We start from the raw sequence: 20353 nt of genomic DNA, 5'->3' as shown, positions 1-20353 counted from the left end.
GATAATATTATAAGAGGTTAGCATAAAGCACAGATAGTTTTTCTTTGTTAACCTCCAAAGACTCTCTTAATATCCTATATTCATTCTATTATTTCAAAAATATTTCCCTTTAAAAATACATAAGACCAGATCCAATAATTAATGTTTATATTCCTATACATAAATATTTAAAGTTTACATCTGTACTATTTATCAGAAAGTTACATTTTCTAATTTTAAAAACTTGAACTATTGATGTTAGTTATCTAATTTAAGAGCCCTGTTGAGAAAGAATTGAAAACAATTTTATTAAAAACATGGTCTTCCTGGATTATAGGTTCTTCAGAGATAATATGTTTATTTATCTTTATATGTCTAATGCTCAACATAATACCTATTATACACACAGTTGTGGATGAAAAGTCATTGAATTTAACTATGTTATTGAGGTAATTACCAGCATATGAAATGTCATCTTATCAGTGATTCTAGGGCTTAAGTGCTTATATCCAAGAAGCTATATTAACAAGTCAAAATAGTAAAAATTTGCTTTTTTCTAACAAAATGAATTATTACTGTGATTATTATTTAAGATATACTCAATAATAAAGTATATTACTTAAAGACATAGGAGGCTTCAATAGCCTTGTTCTGTGGCAGTCAGTGATCTCAGATTCAAGTATTAAAAACTTCTTAAAGTATTTTTGGAAAAAAAAATATTCAAGAATATGAAAGAGTTTACCAATCAAGAAAGCCAGAAGGTTGGGCTTAGATGCCACACAGCTAAGAATAATGCTCAACCCACACTTGCTGGGTCTACTATCCACGGTAGCTACAGACACGAATGCCATTGTTATGCCCAGATTTCAAGATCCCCCAAAGGACATCACCAGGGAGCGCCGAGTCCGATGCAAAAGCATAGAGTCTTTATTCAAGCCTGGGGCTTGGTCCCTCTTCCCCCCCTACCGACACAGCGATAGGGTGCGAGAGAGGCCGGAGTTCCAAGAGAACAAAGAATTTATAGGGCTTGGGGTCAGGGGGTGGGGGGCACACTCTGACCACTGATTTGACTGATTCTGGTTGGTTGAGTGAGGGCTGGGTGCTAGTGACGCAAGGGCAGGGTGCAGCTAGGATCTGGTTACACAAAGACAGGGGGGGTGGCTAGCATATTTTAGGCCTTGGGCTAGTTTCCCCTGTTTTCCCATTGGCCGAGATAAGGGCAGGCTGAGTAACTGATACATTCTGCAGCTTTTTCTTGGAAGAGGGGTTAGGGACACAGCTATCAGTCCTGTTCTGTCCTTTCATTCCTCCCTTGTCTTGGAACTTCCGGCTCAATCATGAGATGGACTGAACTATCAACTGAACTACTCCTATACATTCCTTGAAAAATTGGACTAGTCTGTTAATAATGCAAGGGCCGAAAGTCAACAGCATCAGGAGGATTACAAGGGGTCCACCGAGGTCCGATGTCTTCTTGAGGGTGATCTGCAGCGGGTGTGTCTGGTCAGAGGTCACCTTTCAGTCAGGCTCCTTGCTGTCCTGGGTGCAGAAGAAGCTGGGCTTGTGACCTGGCAGAGACAAACTATAACAAATGGTCCGGTGGAAGGGAAAGAAACCATTTTAGTCTTAACAACCTCTATTGAAATAGGATTTTTCTTCTTAAAATTCCTCTATGGCTATCAAAAAGCCAAATCAAGAATAATTTATCTACTGTATTCAATTGGGCCTGATGTTTGCATAAACACAACAAGAATGGTAACTGACTACCTTTGCAGGAATTTTTATGATTGAATCTTAATGTGCCCCATAGGGCCAGGAAGCCAAGCCATCCAGCTGCCATCAGGCCTGCCTGCAGTATCTGCTGCATTAGGTGAATCCCTCACCTGTAGCAACTTCACCTGAGCCCACGCTCTAGGCTTTAAGGCCCATCTCAGTAGCCCTCCTACTCGTTGTGGCCCAGACTGTGTGGGGGTTCCACAGGGATGCAGAGGCATCCTTATTGCTCCCCTTCTACTCTGACCAACCGCCAGTGATGGTAGGGCATGGGCCTGATGCTCCAGCACCAGCCATCTTCAGGGATCCTAAGCAGGATACCAGGCTTTTCCCATGGCATTCTTATTGGCTTCAAGTCTTCAGAGTCCAGACAGGTCTCTTTAAAACATGATATTCCAGTCAAAGTTTTCTGTTAATAAAACCACTATTAGGAACCAGTATTATTGAATCTATGCAAAGAAATGTAATGCCATGATTTATTAAGCATTGCCAAATTTCAGAGGAATTCTATAAGGAGAAAAACATACTGTTCTGCACTAAGATTTTCTGATTTTGCTTGCCAGTTTCTTTTCATGGATTCTTCAGAGTTATAACAAAACAGTAACTCTTGGATTTCTTTTATCAGTCCCCCCTAAGTACTTTGGCATAACTATTTATCGTCTGTTTAGGGAGGCAGAATGTAAATTATTTACTCTCTCTGGCTTACTGGCTTGTACTATTTGATCCATTTTCTTTTAACATTTCTCTTTTCCTACTTATCATGTACACAGCCTTTACAAATTTTATACTTTCAAACCAGCCTTTACACCTTCCTTCCATGTCCTTCAAAAATGCACAACTATGCCTCAGACCTTCTATTCCAAACAGGCCTTTCCCAGCTCTCTACAGCCAAGGTTTGTACCACCCCTGACATGGGCATGGTCACGCAGGCCTGCAAGACAGTACACAGGCTGCCAACTGTCAACTGTCTCTCAATAGAGACCAAAACCTGATGGGTATTCTTCTTTGCCCAGTTGGGCACCTGCCCTCTCAGCAGCTACAGCTACATTCAAACCTGTAAGGGAATTGAAGGTTAATACAACATATTAATACAATGAAACATAATATTGACACCATGGCCGCTTCAGGCAGCTAAATCTTCTGCTACTAAACACGAGATACGGTAGGGATATACAAACATTTTAGGGAGGTGACTAAAGTCTACTCTTGACCTTCCTTTATGGGGCAAAATTGTCCTTGTCTCTTTGGAGCCATGTCCATGAAGATGTAGGCATCATTTAAGTTTATTATACAGTTTTCTATAGGTTACTGTCAGGGCTGTGCACTGCGGCCAGTTCTTCTTTCTAGCTATAAACACAGTCTGTCCAGTTTCCTTAAAATGTATTCTGGCACAGGAGAAAGCTGCTTTGCTGTACACAGGCAGCTCGACCGCTATACAACTGGGCTTGGACCTCTGCCCAGCAAACCGCAGTCTACAAGTTCAATACGCAGCCTCCGGTTCTCCCAACCCAACGAGGCTTTGGCCAGTCTCTGAGCCAGACTCCTCCTCTCTTGGAGAATTTCAAATTTCTGATGGCTCCCAGGTCCAGGGAGAGTGCCCTTTTGTTAACCCTGTTTATCAGTTACAGGGCCCCTCTTTTTCTGCCTTCCCACCAGTTCCCTTTGTGGCAGAGCAGCAATCAGACCTCCTCCAAGGGAGTGCACTGGAAGAGGATATCAGCCCCTCCTCTTCCAGCAGCAACAGGTACTGAACCCTTTCAGTACATTTGCAAACAGGGAGCTTTTGCTAGCTCTATCCGCAACTGTCCCTACTTTGCTTGCTGCTGCTTCTTTCAGGGCCATAGCAGCTCAGCTCAGGCATCCAGCCCCGCTTCTTTGACCTGGCTCTCAGGGGCTAAGTCTGCCTGGCAAACAGTTCTAAATCACCAGGGTGGCTGCAGACTTCAGCTTTGTTCCTCTTCCGCTTTTCTCCTGGGAGTTTAGGTGTTTTTAACGTATTAGAATTTTTATTCTTAGAAACCTTAATCTTTTAATGATTACCAAAAGTGAACAGTCAGCAATTTTAGATTAATATTTATGAACACATTTTAAAGTAATTTTACTCTTAAGATATATCTAGACATTTTGTGACAAAACTAAGAACAGGTATCGGTCTAATTCAGCATTGGAGGGGTTAAAAAGAATAAACCAGGACAGAGAAAGACTAACTGTGACTTTTTGTGATCTTGAAGTTCATTGATAAGACCTGTTAGGTCTGCAGCTAGTAGCATAACTGCCAATACCCCCGCCCCCCTTCTCTCAGCCCAATCTGATTGCTTTCAGTTGGCCTGGAAAGATAACAGGTGCACAGGGAGGTCCCTTGCAGACAGAAAGCCTGGAGATCACCTGAAATCCAGTTACAGATGCTTTCAGAATCAGGATGAGGGAGGAAGGGAAAGACCAGGTTATGTCCTCTATGAGGATTCTAATGAATAATTGAAAAGAGCAAGTCAAACAAAACACACCATAGGCAGGACTAGGGCCAGTAAATCTATCCCCCCTGCGGAGCTGTAAGCCCTTTGTGTCCACCAAAGAGATAAGAAAACCATAAATAACAAGTTCTTTGAAATTTACCACCTTGTTAATTTGCTAAGCAAACAGTTAACTTGAAAAGACTTCTCTCTTGCTTTTTTTTTTATAAGCAATCTCAGAACTAAGCAATCTTGGAACCTAGCCAGCCTTTATTTTAGCCTAGAACTTATCCCTTTAAAATTTTCTAACATGTAATTAAGAACAGTAGGTTTACTTTGTCCCGACCTCATGATGATCGGTGACGAGAGACAGACAAGGGAGGGGGTGACCTGTTTTCACAGATCCTCACTCAGATGCCCGCCTGACCGAAGTCGTGGAGCCATACAAAGGAGAGGAGAGGGCAGGATCCCTTCCTCCACACTCACATACTTTCACCAGACATTCATTCAGCAAAGGCATTTAGCTACCACAACACACAGTTTTTCCCAATTCAATCCGAACCTTAAACTTTTAGCTGGCAAGTCAAATATTCAGCATTTCTCAATCAGTAACATTTTTGAGAATAAACTTTAAAAAATGCAAGACATGAGTTTTTTATCATTTGAATTCAGTAAGCTTCAAGGTTCCAAGTTCCCAGTGGTTTTGGAAAACCACACCTGAGGCTGGCAAGCAGGTTTGGCCCAGCGCTTGACTTTAAAATGACCATAATGCTTAAAGGAGTAGTTTCAGTCTGTCCCATAGTGTTTGTCCAGTAAGTCCACAGAAAACAGAAAAAAACACACAAAAACAGAGAAATACAGTCTTCCAACTCTATGGAAGCAAAACCAAAACAACCTTCTGACTCCGCGGAAGCAAAACTACAGATTAGATGATGGCCATGTGCCACTCGTCTCAGATTCTCAAAGGGAACCCACTCCCCCCATGAGGGGTTTCCTCGCCCCTCCAGATGGGGGATTGGAGCATCCTTCAACTCCTCCTGTCCGTGGTCCCCCAGTACGTCCACCTAGACCATTTTGGAAACTACAGATTTCAGAAGTGAGCTCACACAGAACAGAACATACAACACACAGAACAGAACGGACAACACACAGATGCTTACCGCGGTCAGTCAGACTCTCTGGATCGGGGTCCCTTGTGAGTCTTGGGGCTCCTGCACGAGCCCCCAAATGTTATGCCCAGATTTCAAGATCCCCCAAAGGACATCACCAGGGAGCGCCGAGTCCGATGCAAAAGCATAGAGTCTTCATTCAAGCCTGGGGCTTGGTCCCTCTGCCCCCACTACCGATGCAGCGATAGGGTGCAAGAGAGCCCGGAGTTCCAAGAGAACAAATAATTTATAGGGCTTGGGGTCAGGGGGTGGGGGCACACTCTGACCACTGATTTGGCTGATTCCAATTGGTTGAGTGAGGGCCTGGGGCTAGTGACACAAGGGCAGGGTGCAGCTAGGGTCTGGTTACACAAAGACAGGGGGGGTGGCTAGCATACTTTAGGCCTTGGGCTAGTTCCCCCCACTTTCCCATTGGCCGAGATAAGGGCAGGCTGAGTAACTGATACATTCTGTGCCTTTTTCTTGGAAGAGGGGTTAGGGACACAGCTACCAGTCCTGTTCTATCCTTTCAGGCATCATACTTGTTGCTGTCTTGCCTTAGAGAATCTCCATCCCATTGCCCTGAAAACTGGATTCTTTTACAGCCACATCTTCCTCAAATGGATTCTACTCAGTTTCTGCTTTCTCATGTTACCCATGTCTGAACTAAAGTCTCATGTAATTGAGTCTAACTGGCAGAGCTTAAGTCACATGCCAGAACCATGAATGCAAATAGAGTTTAGGAAAGTGGGATTCTGGCTTCTGCTTGAATTGGAAGTACATGGGATGGATAAAACACAATTTTCTCAAACAGAAAGGTTCTGAAAAAGTGCTAAGTTGTAGGAAACCACACATTTCCACCACAAGTTTTTACCTCTCCACCCTCATTCTTCCCTCACCTCCTAGTTATGTTTTAGGTATAATTGTCTTTTCTTTAATATATATATATATTTAGAGAGGAGAGAGATATGGAAACATCAATGATTAGAGAGAATAATTAACTGGCTGTCTCCTGCATGCCCCACACTGGGGATAGAGCCTACAACCTGGTTTTGTGCTCTGACTGGGAATCAAACCCTTACCTTCTGGTTCATAGGTGGATGCTCAACCACTGAGCCATGCCAGCTGGCTATAATTGTCTTTTCTTAAAAGGTTATCTTTAACAAAAGGTTTTCTGTGTATGCTTTACTTAATTATCCATAAAGGTATTAAATACTTGTTGGACTTGTCTCACAGACCTAAAGAGAAAATAAAATAAGACTCCTAATAGGCTTTGAGAATTATTTTTAATTAAAAAATAAGGTATTATTATTATTATTACTAGAATTTTTCTTTAATATCTCTGTGGAAAGGTTAGGGCATATTAGATAGACATCATTATACTCTTTAGAAAATTATTTCTTATAATAATTTTAAAGGAGGTAAGGTGGTCTGATAAAATCCTTGTTATAAGTAAGCAAAAATAGTTTAAGTAAAAAAAAATAGTTTTAAAAAATAAATCTAGGCCCTGACCAGGTAGCTTAGTTGGTTAGAGCCTCATTCCCATAAGTCAATATTGCAGGTTCAATCCCTGATCAGGGTACATACAAAAATCAACCAACCATTGAAAAGTGGAACAACAAATTGATATGTTTCTGTCTCCGTCTTTCTCAATAAATAAATAAAAATTATATATATATATATATATATATATATATATATATATATATATATATATATATATATATAAAGAAGCTTTGACTATGGGAGTAATGTTTAAGTATTTTTTTATTATTTTGAGGGCAGTTTAGCATAGCCAGTAGGAGTGTGAGCTTCAGAATTAGCCAGTCCTAAATTCCTGACTGGAAGAGTAGTTTAACTTTTTAATATATTTTTATTGATTTCAGAGAGAAAGGGAGAAGGAGAGAGAGATAGAAACATCAGTGATGAGAGAGTATCATTGATTGGCTGCCTCCTGCATGTTGGACTGAGCCCACAACCCAGACATGTGCCCCTGCCTGAAATTGAACCTGGGACCTTTTGGTCTGCAGGTCAACACTCTATCCACTGAGCCAAACCGGTTAGGGCTGGTTTAACTTTTTAAATCTCAATTTATTCTTTCTAAAAATATCCATCTCATATGGAATTATTGCAATTAAAAGAGATAATATGGCCTGGCTGGTATGGCTAAGTGGTTGAGCATCGACCCATACACCAAGAGGTAGCCAGTTCAATTCTCAATCAGGGCACATGCCCAGGTTGTGGGTGTGATCCCCAGTGTGGGGCATGCAGGAGGCAGCTAATCAGTGTTCCTCTGTCACTCATGTTTCTATCTCTCCTTATTCCTTTCTCTCTCTCTAAAATCAATAAAAACATATTTTTAAAAAGATAATATATATATAAATTAAATACCACAGCATCTGGCATACATTATGTGATAAAATGCTAGTTATTATAATATTTTCATCATTTTATATGTGATTAAAGAAATGTGATTAGAATTACAGCATTTGTTTTTTTTTTTCTCCTTTATGTGAGGGAGGTGTGTGTGTGTGTGTGTGTGTGTGTGTGTGTGTGTGTGTGTGTGTGTGTTTATATTAAAAGAGGCCTGATATATTGAATCAGGAAGGAAATAAATTGTTGCCACTGTTATGGATCATATTTCTGAAAAAGAGTCCTGTTTTCTATATAATGCAGCAAGCTAGAAGACAAGTGAAAAGATGATAATTTTTGCATAATTTCACTTTTTAATTGGCATTGCTGAAGTAATGCTCTTAATGTTTTTGTAGAAAACTTGCTACTAGGTTAAAGGCCATGCCCACCATGTTTTTTTCTCTTATAAAAATCTCATTATACATATTAACTGTGAAGTACTAGTATACTCAGTGACAAAAAGTCTTTTATTTTAGTTTTTAGTAAGAATAAGCACCCTACTATTGAAGTGGTAATCCACCAATATTTAAATATTTGTTTTGCCTTTACATCCTAAAGTCTCCTGTTTACATCCTAGTTTCTGCTTCTTCTTTTTTTTAAAAAAAATATATTTTATTGATTTTTTACAGAGAAGAAGGGAGAGAGATAGTTAGAAACATCGATGAGAGAGAAACATTGATCAGCTGCCTCCTGCACATCTCCTACTGGGGATGTGCCCACAACCCAGGTACATGCCCTTGACCGGAATCGAACCTGGGACCCCTCAGTCCGCAAGCCGACACTCTATCCACTGAGCCAAACCGGTTTCGGCTAGTTTCTGCTTTTTATAACCTCTAAAAACTGGTTAATGGATATTGAGGTCAGGAATTAATCACAGAAAAATTGCTGATGTTTCAAGATGATACCCACATTTAGATTCTGCTAACTGTAACAATGGTAAATATTCTTATGATAAAAAATTAATTTTTACTAAAATGTACAAAAATATGACCAATTTCATAACATTAACTTTTAAGTTATTAAATTTCTTGTTAGCCATTGATTAGCACTTATTTTAAGTGAATTTTGTGTAATGAAATTATGATATAATTTCTCAAACATTTTAAGAAAAATTAGGGGAGAGTTGGAACATAACAAAGACTTCTATAGAAAGATAAATTTTGAGATGAAAGAAGTATGATATGATGCATATTACAAAAAAGTGTAAATATTCTTTTGGAGAATTAATCTAATTATCTGTTGAGAAATATTGGCGATAGAAAGGATATGTCAAAAATGATTAATATAGGGGAGGGCTTGATGGGGGAAAAGGAGACATATGTAAGACTTTAAACAATAAAAAAATAATTAATATACTTTTTGCATTTGTAAATCTGAATATAAGACTTTTAATCTAGTCTGCCCAAGGCAAGGCCTGCCCTGGATATTGATTTAGAAAGTATAAGAAGCGACTATAAGGTCAAGCTTAATTGTGCTAGGAGGGCTCTGCCCTCCAAGCTGGGACTTGTTTGTAGCGCTGCCACAGGTCAGTCCGAGGCTTGACCCTATACCCGCTCCCTACAAGAAAGTTATAGGAAGAATACAGAATGAAAGACAAAGGTAATTTTCAGTTATTGGCATTCAAACTAGGATTATATAATGGGTAAACTCTTGCAAGCCAGGTTGTTGCAGTGAGAACGGATTTGGAGATCTCAAATCACAGATTTCTTTTCCCTATGTTGCAGTAGTAAAGGCATAGAAAATGAGGCCTATATGGTATTTTATACAACAGTAGAGAATGCAAGAGAGACAAAGAGGGTAATCAAGAGAGGAAACGGGGAAAGAGAATCATGTATCCTGATTTTCTGGTCCTTGGCAACTAAAGGAGAAATGGCTTAAAGAACTAAGGATAACAATGAGAGAAGAGTGGAGGTGATCTCAACATGCCAGAGTTGCTCCATCCTCAATGAGGGGCATTCAGGAGGCAGCCAATTGACGGATGCTTCTCTCACATTGATGTTTTTCCTCTATTTTATCCTCTCCCTTCCTCTTCTCTAAAATCAATAAAAAACATTTTAAAAAATTCAACTGTCATTTGAAATGTTGCACAAGCTTATTCACGTATTTCCCTGAGGCCTATACAAAAGAAAAGTTGCACAGAGGGTCAGAAAAAAAGGAGGTCCTCTATTTTAGGTTTTCCAAAGCTATCCTTTGAGTCTGTGTGTGGACGCTGAGCTAAGAGTCAATGGGTCTGCCTGCCATGGGGAGGGGGGTGGAGGGGTGGGGAGGGGCGGGACAGTGAAATGATTCCAAAACAGAAAAACAGGCAAAATGAACTGCAAATCACCATCATTAAAATAATGATAATAATAATAGCTAATATTTATTGAGCACTTGTCGTCGTCATGGTTCTAAGCACTGTAGACTTTTCTCACCTATCTAATAAAAGAGAAACATGGTAATTAGCTGTATGTCTGCTACCCTTCCCATTGGCTAATCAGGGCGATATGCAAATTAACTGGCAGCCAAGATGGCGGACAGCGGCCAGGCAGCTTGAAGTTAACATGAGGCTTGCTTGCTTCAGTGACGGAGGAAACCAACGTTCCCCGCCTGCCACTGCTGGCCTCTAAGCTTGCAGTTTGAAAATTCCTACAAATATAGAAGCTAAACAAAACCCCAGAAACCTGCTTTCAGCCAGCCGGGATCTCAGAGCTGGAGTTGAAACAGTGTTTCGATTATAGAACCCAAACAAAACAGATACCTGCTTTCAGCAGCAGAGGCCTCAGAGCTGGAGCCAGAGCTAAAGCTGGCCCAGAATAAAAAAGAAAAGAAAAAAAGGAGCAGTTGGGAGCTTCAGTCATCCACCAGCCTGAAAACAGCCCTCAGCCCCTCACCCAGACTGGCCAGGCACCCCAGTGGGGACCCCCACCCTGATCCAAGACACCCTTCAGGGCAAACCAGCTGGCCCCCACCCGTGCACCAGGCCTCTATCCTATATTGTAAAAGGGTAATATGCCTTCCGGCACCAGGATCAGCATGACAGGGGGCAGCGCCCAAACCCCCTGATCACCCTGCGGCTCTGTGTGTGACAGGGGGTGGGGCCACAACCTCCCTATCTGCCCTGCTGTGTTCAGGACAGGGGAAGGTGCCCCAACCCCCTGATTAGCCCTGCTCTGTGCCTGATAGGGGGGAGCTCCCCAACCCCCTGATCACCCTGCAGCTCTGTGTGTGACAGGGTGCGGCGCCCCAACCCCCCCGCCCCCCCACGGGCCGTGCTCTGTGTGTGACGGAGTAGAGCCATAACCTCCCCATCGGCCCTGCCCTGAGTGTGACAGTGGCGGCACTCCAACCCACCGATCGGCCATGCTCTGTGGGTGATAGAGGATGGCGCCCCTACCCCCCCCCCCCCACGAGCCCTGCTCTGTGTGTGACCGGGTATAGCCATAACCTTCCCATCGGCCCTGCCCTGAATGTAACAGGGTGCGGCACCCCAACCCCCTGATCTGCCCTGCTCTGTGTGTGACAGGGGGCGGTGCCCCAACCCCCCAATCGGCCCTACCCTGAGCGTGGCTGAGGGTGGCATCGCAACCTCCCAATCCGCCCTGCTCTATGCATGACAGGGGGCAGCGCCCCAATTCCCCAATCGGCCCTGCTCTGAGCCCGACCAGGGGCTGCACCTAGGGATTGGGCTTGCCCTCTGCAACCCGGGAGCAGGCCTAAGCCAGCAGGTCATTATCTTCCGAGGGGTCCCAGACTGCAAGAGGGCACAGGCCGGGCTGAGGGATCCCCCTCCCCCCCCAGTGCACAAATTTTTGTGCACTGGGCCTCTAGTTTAATTATAATAATACTAGAGTCCTGATTCATGAAATTAATGCAAGAGTAAGCCTTCCTTCCCCCTGCTGCTGGCACTGGCTTTTTCTGGCGCCCAGGACCAGGACTTCCCTCCAGCCACCAGCAGGCACCCGGGACCCAGGCTCCCCTAGCAGCCCTGGCTTCATCTGGAAGGTCGTCCGGAATGATGTCCAGTTTAATTAACATATTATCCTTTTATTGTTATAGGTCATTTAAGTACAATCCCCATTTTACAATAGTGAACCTGAAACACAGAGTTCAATGTTTTACCTTGAACACAACTAAAAACTGTCTCTATGAAGGTGTACTTCATTTATTCAGGTGATATATTCGTATTTATTGTGAGAATTCTCAACATCTTAGATTATTTCATTTTTTTGGGAGAGAATGCTAGTACCTCACTGCCTTTAGACAACTGTAGTTATTTCCTACCTTTTCCGATATGTTTTTAGTGACAACTTCTTTTTCTCTTCAGTTCTAAAAAGGAAAATAGAATCATCTTGAAACTCTCTATTTAAAGATATCAAGAGAGTTTTCTTCATCTTTCCCACTCACCACTATGACTTCTAAAAGTAGAGGTGGGGATACACAGCTGAGATTTTTTTTGTTTGTTTCATTCCTGAACAACCACTTTTTTTTTAAAAAAAAATGTTTCTAATTCTAAGTGATGTACTTTTTTTGTCTTATCTTTTCTCTCTTCTTCTTCTTCTTCTTCTTCTTCTTCTTCTTCTTCTTCTTCTTCATCCTTCTTTTCTTTGCTTCTTTCTTTAGATATCTGGGAGACAGAGTTGTCTGATAAGACTTTATATTACCATCATCAAATGAAAGATATTTTTTTCCAAAGGGAAAAACTAAAACAAGTTTAAATACTCATGAATATGCTTTGTTATATAGTAGGAAATTGCCGGGGTCCAGCCCCAGCGGGTCCAGGGGTCCCCAAAGGTGTGGACGGCGTCGGCGAAGAAGGAAGGACACAGAGACAGTGTTCAGTTGATCAGCAGCCTAGCCAGGACCTCTAGCCAGGATCTCCAGCCAAGTTCCGGTCTGGATTTCCAGAGAGGTTTTGCTTTGGATCTCCTGCCAGGTTCGGTAGCCAGTTGTCTTGCTAGGTTCTCCAGGTTCTCCAGCCAGGTTCAGTCACCAGGTTCTAGTCAGGTTCTCTTGCCAATTTCTGTAGTCAGGTTCAGTCCAGGATCTTTTGCCATGTTCTCTCCAGCAAAGTTCTTCTGTCTCTAGAGAACATTCTGTGTAGGTTCTGTGCCTCTTAGTTCTGTGTTCTAAGCTCTGTATTCTAAGTTCTGTCTCTTGCTGTCTTGTTACATCTGTATTTATACCAGTTGATTCCAATCCTATCAATCTCTATTACAAAGGTTAGGGCGTTTCTTATCTCCATTCCAGGGAGTAAAGATTATGTAGCTTAAGCATGATTGTTCATAGTTAAAGTGATTAATTACCCGCCTGGCACTTAGTTGAGAGGTTTTATTCCCTCCCTAACTTCAGGGGAAAATCCCTACCTGGGGAAACAACCTTTCTCAGAGAGGAGACCTTGGTTAAAACACATAGTGCCAAGAAGGTGAGCAAACATATTAAGAACAGTATGCCATATATGCCAGGTCCCTTGAAACAGCAAGGATGGACCGGCTCCCGGCAAATTCCCCCTTTTTTATTTTTTAAAATCAGGCATTAAAAAGAAAAACCTGAAATGCTCTCTTGTATCCATTTTAAGAGTAGGATTGGCGCTTTCCACTATTACCTGAGTCCTGATCTATCACCCCAGGGAGAGCTTGCCAATCCTGCACTTTCCCGGGGTGGAAAGGCTGCAGTGGGGTTAAGGATAAGGCTCCTTGGGCCTACCTTCTCCCATGCCTTTACATTTACCTTTCCTTCCTCAGAAAAGCATGGACATGCTTCTTGTATAAAACGTTCTGTCTGACTGGGAGTAACCTTAATTCCTCTGCTAGCAAGCATATGTGTTAAAATATCAATACAGAGTCTTTTTTCTTTAGACTCAGTATGGCACATCTTCTTAATCTAAAGATCAATACAGAGTCTTCTTTGGACTCAGTATGGCACATCTTCTCAATCTAAGTTCTGTACTATCCACCTTCTTACCCTACTTATTCTTTATAGGGGGGTCTGTAGCACCCTGGTGGAGTCCTATCCGTCCTGAATGTGGGGGTTCTCAATGGGGGGGGGGCTTACCTATGGGAATCCTGTTCCAGGGGTTCCCAAAGGTGTGGACGGAGTTGGTGAAGACTATCCACCCTCTTCCTACGGTGGAGTCCTATCCGTCCCAAGTGCAGGGCGCTTACCTAGGGGTCCCTGTTCGGGCGCCAGATGCCGGGGTCCAACCCCAGCAGGTCCAGGGGTTCCCAAAGGCGTAGACGGAGTCGGCGAAGAAGGAAGGACACGGAGACAGTGTTCAGTTGATCAGCAGCCTAGCCAGGATCTCCAGCCAGGATCTCCAGCCAAGTTCTGGTCTGGATCTCCAGCGAAGTTCTGCTTCGGATCTCCAGCCAGGTTTTGTCCAGGTTCTCCAGCCAGTTTCAGTAACCATGCCAGGTTCGGTAGCCAGTTGTCTTGCTAGGTTCTCCAGGTTCTCCAGCCAGGTTCAGTCACCAGGTTCTAGTCAGGTTCTCTTGCCAATTTCTGTAGTCAGGTTCAGTCCAGGATCTTTTGCCATGTTCTCTCCAGCAAAGTTCTTCTGTCTCTAGAGAACATTCTGTGTAGGTTCTGTGCCTCTTAGTTCTGTGTTCTAAGCTCTGTATTCTAAGTTCTGTCTCTTGCTGTCTTGTTACATCTGTATTTATACCAGTTGATTCCAATCCTATCAATCTCTATTACAAAGGTTAGGGCGTTTCTTATCTCCATTCCAGGGAGTAAAGATTATGTAGCTTAAGCATGATTGTTCATAGTTAAAGTGATTAATTACCCGCCTGGCACTTAGTTGAGAGGTTTTATTCCCTCCCTAACTTCAGGGGAAAATCCCTACCTGGGGAAACAACCTTTCTCAGAGAGGAGACCTTGGTTAAAACACATAGTGCCAAGAAGGTGAGCAAACATATTAAGAACAGTATGCCATATATGCCAGGTCCCTTGAAACAGCAAGGATGGACCGGCTCCCGGCAGGAAATGAAGTTACAACTTTGGGGACAGTTGACTACAGAGTAATAAAAGATTATAGAATTTATATTATTTTTGTCTATAATTGTAATATGCCACATGATTTTTTTGGAAGTTGATTACATAGATAGCTCATCTTGACTAAAACAGAAACTATCAGTGAGGGAACAGACTGGAAGTCAGGGTAAAGTGGCTTAAGTATAAAGGGCTTAAGAAAAGACCAATAAGGAAAAGAAAAACAGGGTATGTGGCTAAATATGCATGCGGTAATGGCTGCACCTTTTCTAAGACTACCTGTGAAAACTAGAAGGCAAAGTATAAGCTTACTGGGACTCTTATTTTTTCCCTTTCCAATAAGGAATATGTGTTGCCTCAACTTCACCGTGTTTGGGGATTGACAATGGAACCAAAGAGCCACATCCAGACCAATTAGAAGACTGTGCATTCTCCATGATCCTTGTCTTAGAGTTGGAGGTATTAACTGGGCCATTACTTCACTGGGAAGGCAGTGTTTCCTGCATTTGGAAGAAGGAAAGGGACCGGCATCTTTTATTGAGAAAAGTGGGTTGAGGCAGCAATATTGCTACGTGTTCAGCAAACTGATTTCATTTTCTTCCTGGTTACACAGCCAAACCACATTTTTATCTCTTTTGTAGTTAGATTTGAGCAATGTGACTGAGCTCAGGCCATTGGAACCTAAATGAAAATTGCATTTTTTTTCTTGGCCTTACCCATGTAAATCTCCCACATGTAATTAGCCACCTCCAACCTCTGCTGACCTCAATGAATTGTGAGATGAATAGACCAAAACTTTTAGTGTGTCAAATCACTGAGATTTGAGAATTATTTATTATGTTGCATGGTTCCTGTAATTATTAAATAGGATAATCTAAAAAATTGCCTGACCCAATACCTAGGCCTTCATAAGTCCTCAAACCTAGTACTGATTTAATATACTTTAAAAATTCTAAGATTAATGTAGCAAGAATGACATTTAAAGTTAATGCACATTAAAGGGATGGAAATTAGTTATTGGTTGTGCCAGAAACAGGACAGTTGTACTAGTTCTTTTTTAAAAATGGTGTAGAATAAATGCAGAACATTTTTTATTTTCCCAGAAGTCAAAGTTTAAAGCAATGGGTCAAAATCATAAGAAGCTGTGGTCTAATTTAACTAAGAAAAGACTTGCTAAGATTATAAGAGGCTTCTCCAGGGTGACAGCAAGCTGAATCTAAATAGTTACATTCTGGTATAGACATGCATTTCCCAGCCCTGTCTTAAAATTGTGCTACTTCAAATTTATACAGTTCTTTGAAAAATTACATAAATGCTACATATATACATACACACATACATATATATACACACATACATACATATATATGTATATATATATATATTACACAGTTTTCTATTTCTATTTCTAGAAGAAATATTTTAAATAAGGAAATACTAAATATCTCAAAAGTGTGAAGATATATGCTCCATTCAGCATTAAGACAAAAAAACAACCAGACATATGAAGCAGTATTTAAGTGTTTCAAAAGATAAAACTTGAACAACCTTTTAATAAAATTATAAATGATAAAATAATAAATTATAAGTAGAGTTTTTAAAAGAAAGAATATCAATGTTCATTATTTAAAAATGTCAAAATAAAAATTCTATGCTCAAAAACTAAAACCCAGACCTAGCAATATTTCACAGTTAATGGAATTGGAGTGTTCTGATAACTACAGGAAGTGTCATAATCTACTATTAGCCCCCAAATTTTAGTTTTTATTATAATAGAAAGTGCTCATTCAAATTTTTACTCTTTTTAATTTTATTACTTTGTCTTTTATCTTCTTAAATGACTGAAATACTTTGTAATTCAAACTGAAAAAGATACACACATTTAGAAGTATCTGAAGTATGAAAGTTTTAAAAACCATAATTTTCTAATCATTGCCTGGCAAGATTCTCCAAATACTAGTATGTGCTGTTCCACATTATGAGCACTATTAACATATATATTTTGAAAAACATACTTCTGCATTTATGATTAAATCTTGGTGATTAAGTATTTAAGAGAATCAATCCTTTATTGACAACTTAATTTACATATTTATGAATTATTTTTAAAACTTCCCAGAATCAGAACAACCAAAGACTTGTATGCATGCATATAAGCATAAACTGTGGACACAGACAGTTGGGGGATGCTGGGGTGGGGGGGGGGGAGACAGCTGGGGAGAGGTCCATGGGGGGAAAAGGAGACATATGTAATACTTTAAACAATAAAGAATTAAAAAAATAACCATCACAAAATCAAAAACAAAAAACAACAACAAAAGTAAAACTTCCCAGAATTGGGAGAAACAAGATGGTGATTATAGGTAAATGCCTGTACTCACCACCTCCCACAACCACATCAAAATTACAACTAAAATACAGAATAACTATCACTCAGAAACAACTAAAAGCTGGCTAAATGGAAATCCTACAACTAAAGAAGTAAAGAAGAAAGCACACTGAGAATAGTAGGAGGGGCAGAGGCACAGAATGGGCTGGTCCAGCACCCACATGTGGTCTGTTGTTTGTTTTTTTAAAAATATATTTTATTGATTTTTTACAGAGAGGAGGGGAGAGGGATAGAGAGCTAGAAACATCGATGAGAGAGAAACATCCATCAGCTGCCTCCTGCACACCCCCCACTGGGGATGTGCCCGCAACCAAGGTACATGCCTTTGACTGGAATCGAACCTGAGACCCTTCAGTCCGCAGGCTTATGCTCTATCCACTGAGCCAAACCGGTTAGGGCCACATGTGGTCTGTTTTTAATCGGGAGGGATATCTAGGCTGCAGAGGCTTCCCATGAGGAGCAAGGAGGCCGAGCCCAACACCGGACCCCTTGATCAGGGTTCCAGAGTTGCAAAGAGAGGTCACTATAACATTGGGCTATAAAAATCAGAGGGAACAGTGGCTGAGGGACATGGAGGCTGCTGAAGTCCCACTCAGCTCCTCTTACAGGGGGCCCACACATGGTCCCACTCCCTCTGAGCTCCATGCTGGGTGGTGGCATTAGGGGAACCAGGGACATAAGGGGAGGAACTGAATTATTTCACATCAGGGCAGGAATTCAAGGGCAGCTTTCTCTCAAACAGGGGTGCTCCCAGGGGTCATTGTTCTTATGCTGAAACTTCCCCCATCACAGAGCTGACTGGCAGCCATTTCTGAGTTTCCATGAGTGTGTCTGTCCCACATGGTTTGTTCCACCCTGGATATTCCTTGGGACTCCACCACATCCAACTTGCAGCCCCACCCAAACTATTTGCAGGGACTTTTCCATATTAATGGCTTGTCCTGGCTCAGGCTTCAGACTTTCATAAACTCTCTTAAATAAGCAACAGCTGGAACAGCATGCCCCATAGTTATCGATAAGAGGCCTGAGACCCGGTAGTAGTACCATCCTGCCTTGCATCACAGTTTGGCCTCACCTGGGCACTTCCAAACCCAATACAAATAGCAGCCATCTGCAGATCACTTGGTAGCTCCTGCCAGGTGGCCCCAGGCCGTGGCTAACTTTGTACCTCCCAAGAGGCCCCAGAGCCAGTGCACCTGGTAGACAGCCTTAGACCGACCATACCAGATTACAACTCTACACATCCACAAGCAACACACTCAAGAAGCAGGCTCAGTGAACACCAAAGCCCCACTGAAGCAAATCCTGCTCCATAGGAGTATCTCCTACACATCAAGTGAACCCCACAGCCAATTGGCCTGGAGGTCAACTACGGCCAGTGACACCAATAGCAATCAAGGCTCAACTACAGCTCATGCAGGGGCATACCTAGAGTTACCAGCTCAGGTGATTAGGGAGGCTACTACACCCTAGGACACCTACTACACAAGGCCACTCTACTAATTCCAGGAGACATAGCAGCTCTACCTAATATGCAGAAACAAACACAGGGCAGCAGCCAAAATGCAGAAACAAAAGAAATACATTATAAGTGAAAGAACAGAATAAATCTTCAGGGAGAGAAATAAATGAAATGGAAGCAAGCAAACTATACAGAGTTTAAAATAATTGTTATAAGGATGCTCAAGGATCTTAATGCAAGATTCAAGGGACTCCAAGAGAGCTTCAAGGGACTTAGACTTTGTGAGAATTTCAAAGACATGAAAAAGGACCAGTCAAAAATTAAGCATATACTAATGGAAATAAATAATAATTTAAAGAGATTCACAGTAAAGTAGATGATTCCGAGAATCAATCAACAATTGGAATAACAGGAAGCAAAAAACACCCAATCAGAAGAGCAAAAAGAAAAAAAAAAGAATCCAAAAATATGAAGACAGTATAAGGAGCCACTGGGACAACTTCAAGCATACCAACATTTGCATTATGGGGGAGCCAGAAGAGGAGAGAGAGCAAGATATTGAAAACCTATTTGAAGCAATAATGACAGAAAACTTTTCCTACCTGGTGAAAGAAATAGACTTACAAGTCTAGGAAGCACAGAGAGTCCCAAGTAAGAGAATCTCAAAGAGGCCCACAGCAAGACACAACATAATTAAAATGCCAAGGCAAAGAAGGCAAAGGAGATTAAAGGCAAAGGAGAATCTTAAAAGCAGCAAGAGAAAAGAAGTTAGTTACCTACAAGGGAGCAACCATATGACTGTCAGCAGATTTCTCAACAGAAATTTTGCAGGCCAGAAATATTCAAAGTGATGAATAGCAAGTACCTACAACCATGATTACTCTTCCCAGCAAAGGTATAATTTAGAATTAAAGGTCAGATAAAAAGCTTCACAGACAAGAAAAGGCTAAAGGAGTTCATCACCACCAAACCAGTATTACATGAAATGTTGAAGGGTATTCTAGAAGAAGAAGAAGAAGGAGAAGGAGAAGGAGAAGGAGAAGGAGAAGGAGAAGGAGAAGGAGAAGGAGAAGGAGAAGGAGAAGGAGAAGAAGAAGAAGAAGAAGAAGAAGAAGAAGAAGAAGAAGAGGAGGAGGAGGAGGAGGAGGAGGAGGAGGAGGAGGAGGAAGAGGAGAAACTAAGATGGCAGCATAGGTAAACACTGAAATTGCTGCCTCCCACAACAACTTCAAAAATACAACAAAAAGACAAAACAGACATCATCCAGAACTACAGGAAGGCTGGCTGAGTGGAAATTCTACAACTAGAAGAAAAGAGAAAAACACACTGAGAGCCAGAGGAGCTGCAGAAGTAAAGTGCAGAGGTACGGAGGCTCGCGCGCGCGGAAAGGGGCTGGCACCTGAGGACGCGGCTGTCTTTTTGAATCCGGAGGGAGTCAAAAGCTCCCAACTGCTCTGAACTCTGGTTCCAAGAAGTCTCTGGGGACCCAGGACTCATACGGGGAGAAACTGGACTGTCTGGCAGCAGGCAGAACTCGGAACTTGAGGGCGGCTTTCCCTCAGAGGTGCTTACAGCAATTAAATTACCGGGACACTGAGACGTGCAGCCCCTTAGGGAAGGGCTGAGGACCAGCCATAGCTGCTTGCTCCACCCTTTGATTCCCTGAGACCACGCCCCACCCAGACTGTGGCAGACACTTTTGCACATGAATGCCCTGGCCCTTTGCAACCTGAAAATTACCTAACAAACTGCAGCTGGGCCAGACAGACCC

The sequence above is a fragment of the Myotis myotis genome, unplaced genomic scaffold, assembly GCF_014108235.1.
Source record: "Myotis myotis isolate mMyoMyo1 unplaced genomic scaffold, mMyoMyo1.p scaffold_m19_p_7, whole genome shotgun sequence".
Classification (NCBI taxonomy): Eukaryota; Metazoa; Chordata; class Mammalia; order Chiroptera; family Vespertilionidae; genus Myotis; species Myotis myotis.
The sequence above is the reverse complement of the archived record's forward strand: the minus strand, read 5'-3'. Positions refer to the sequence as shown.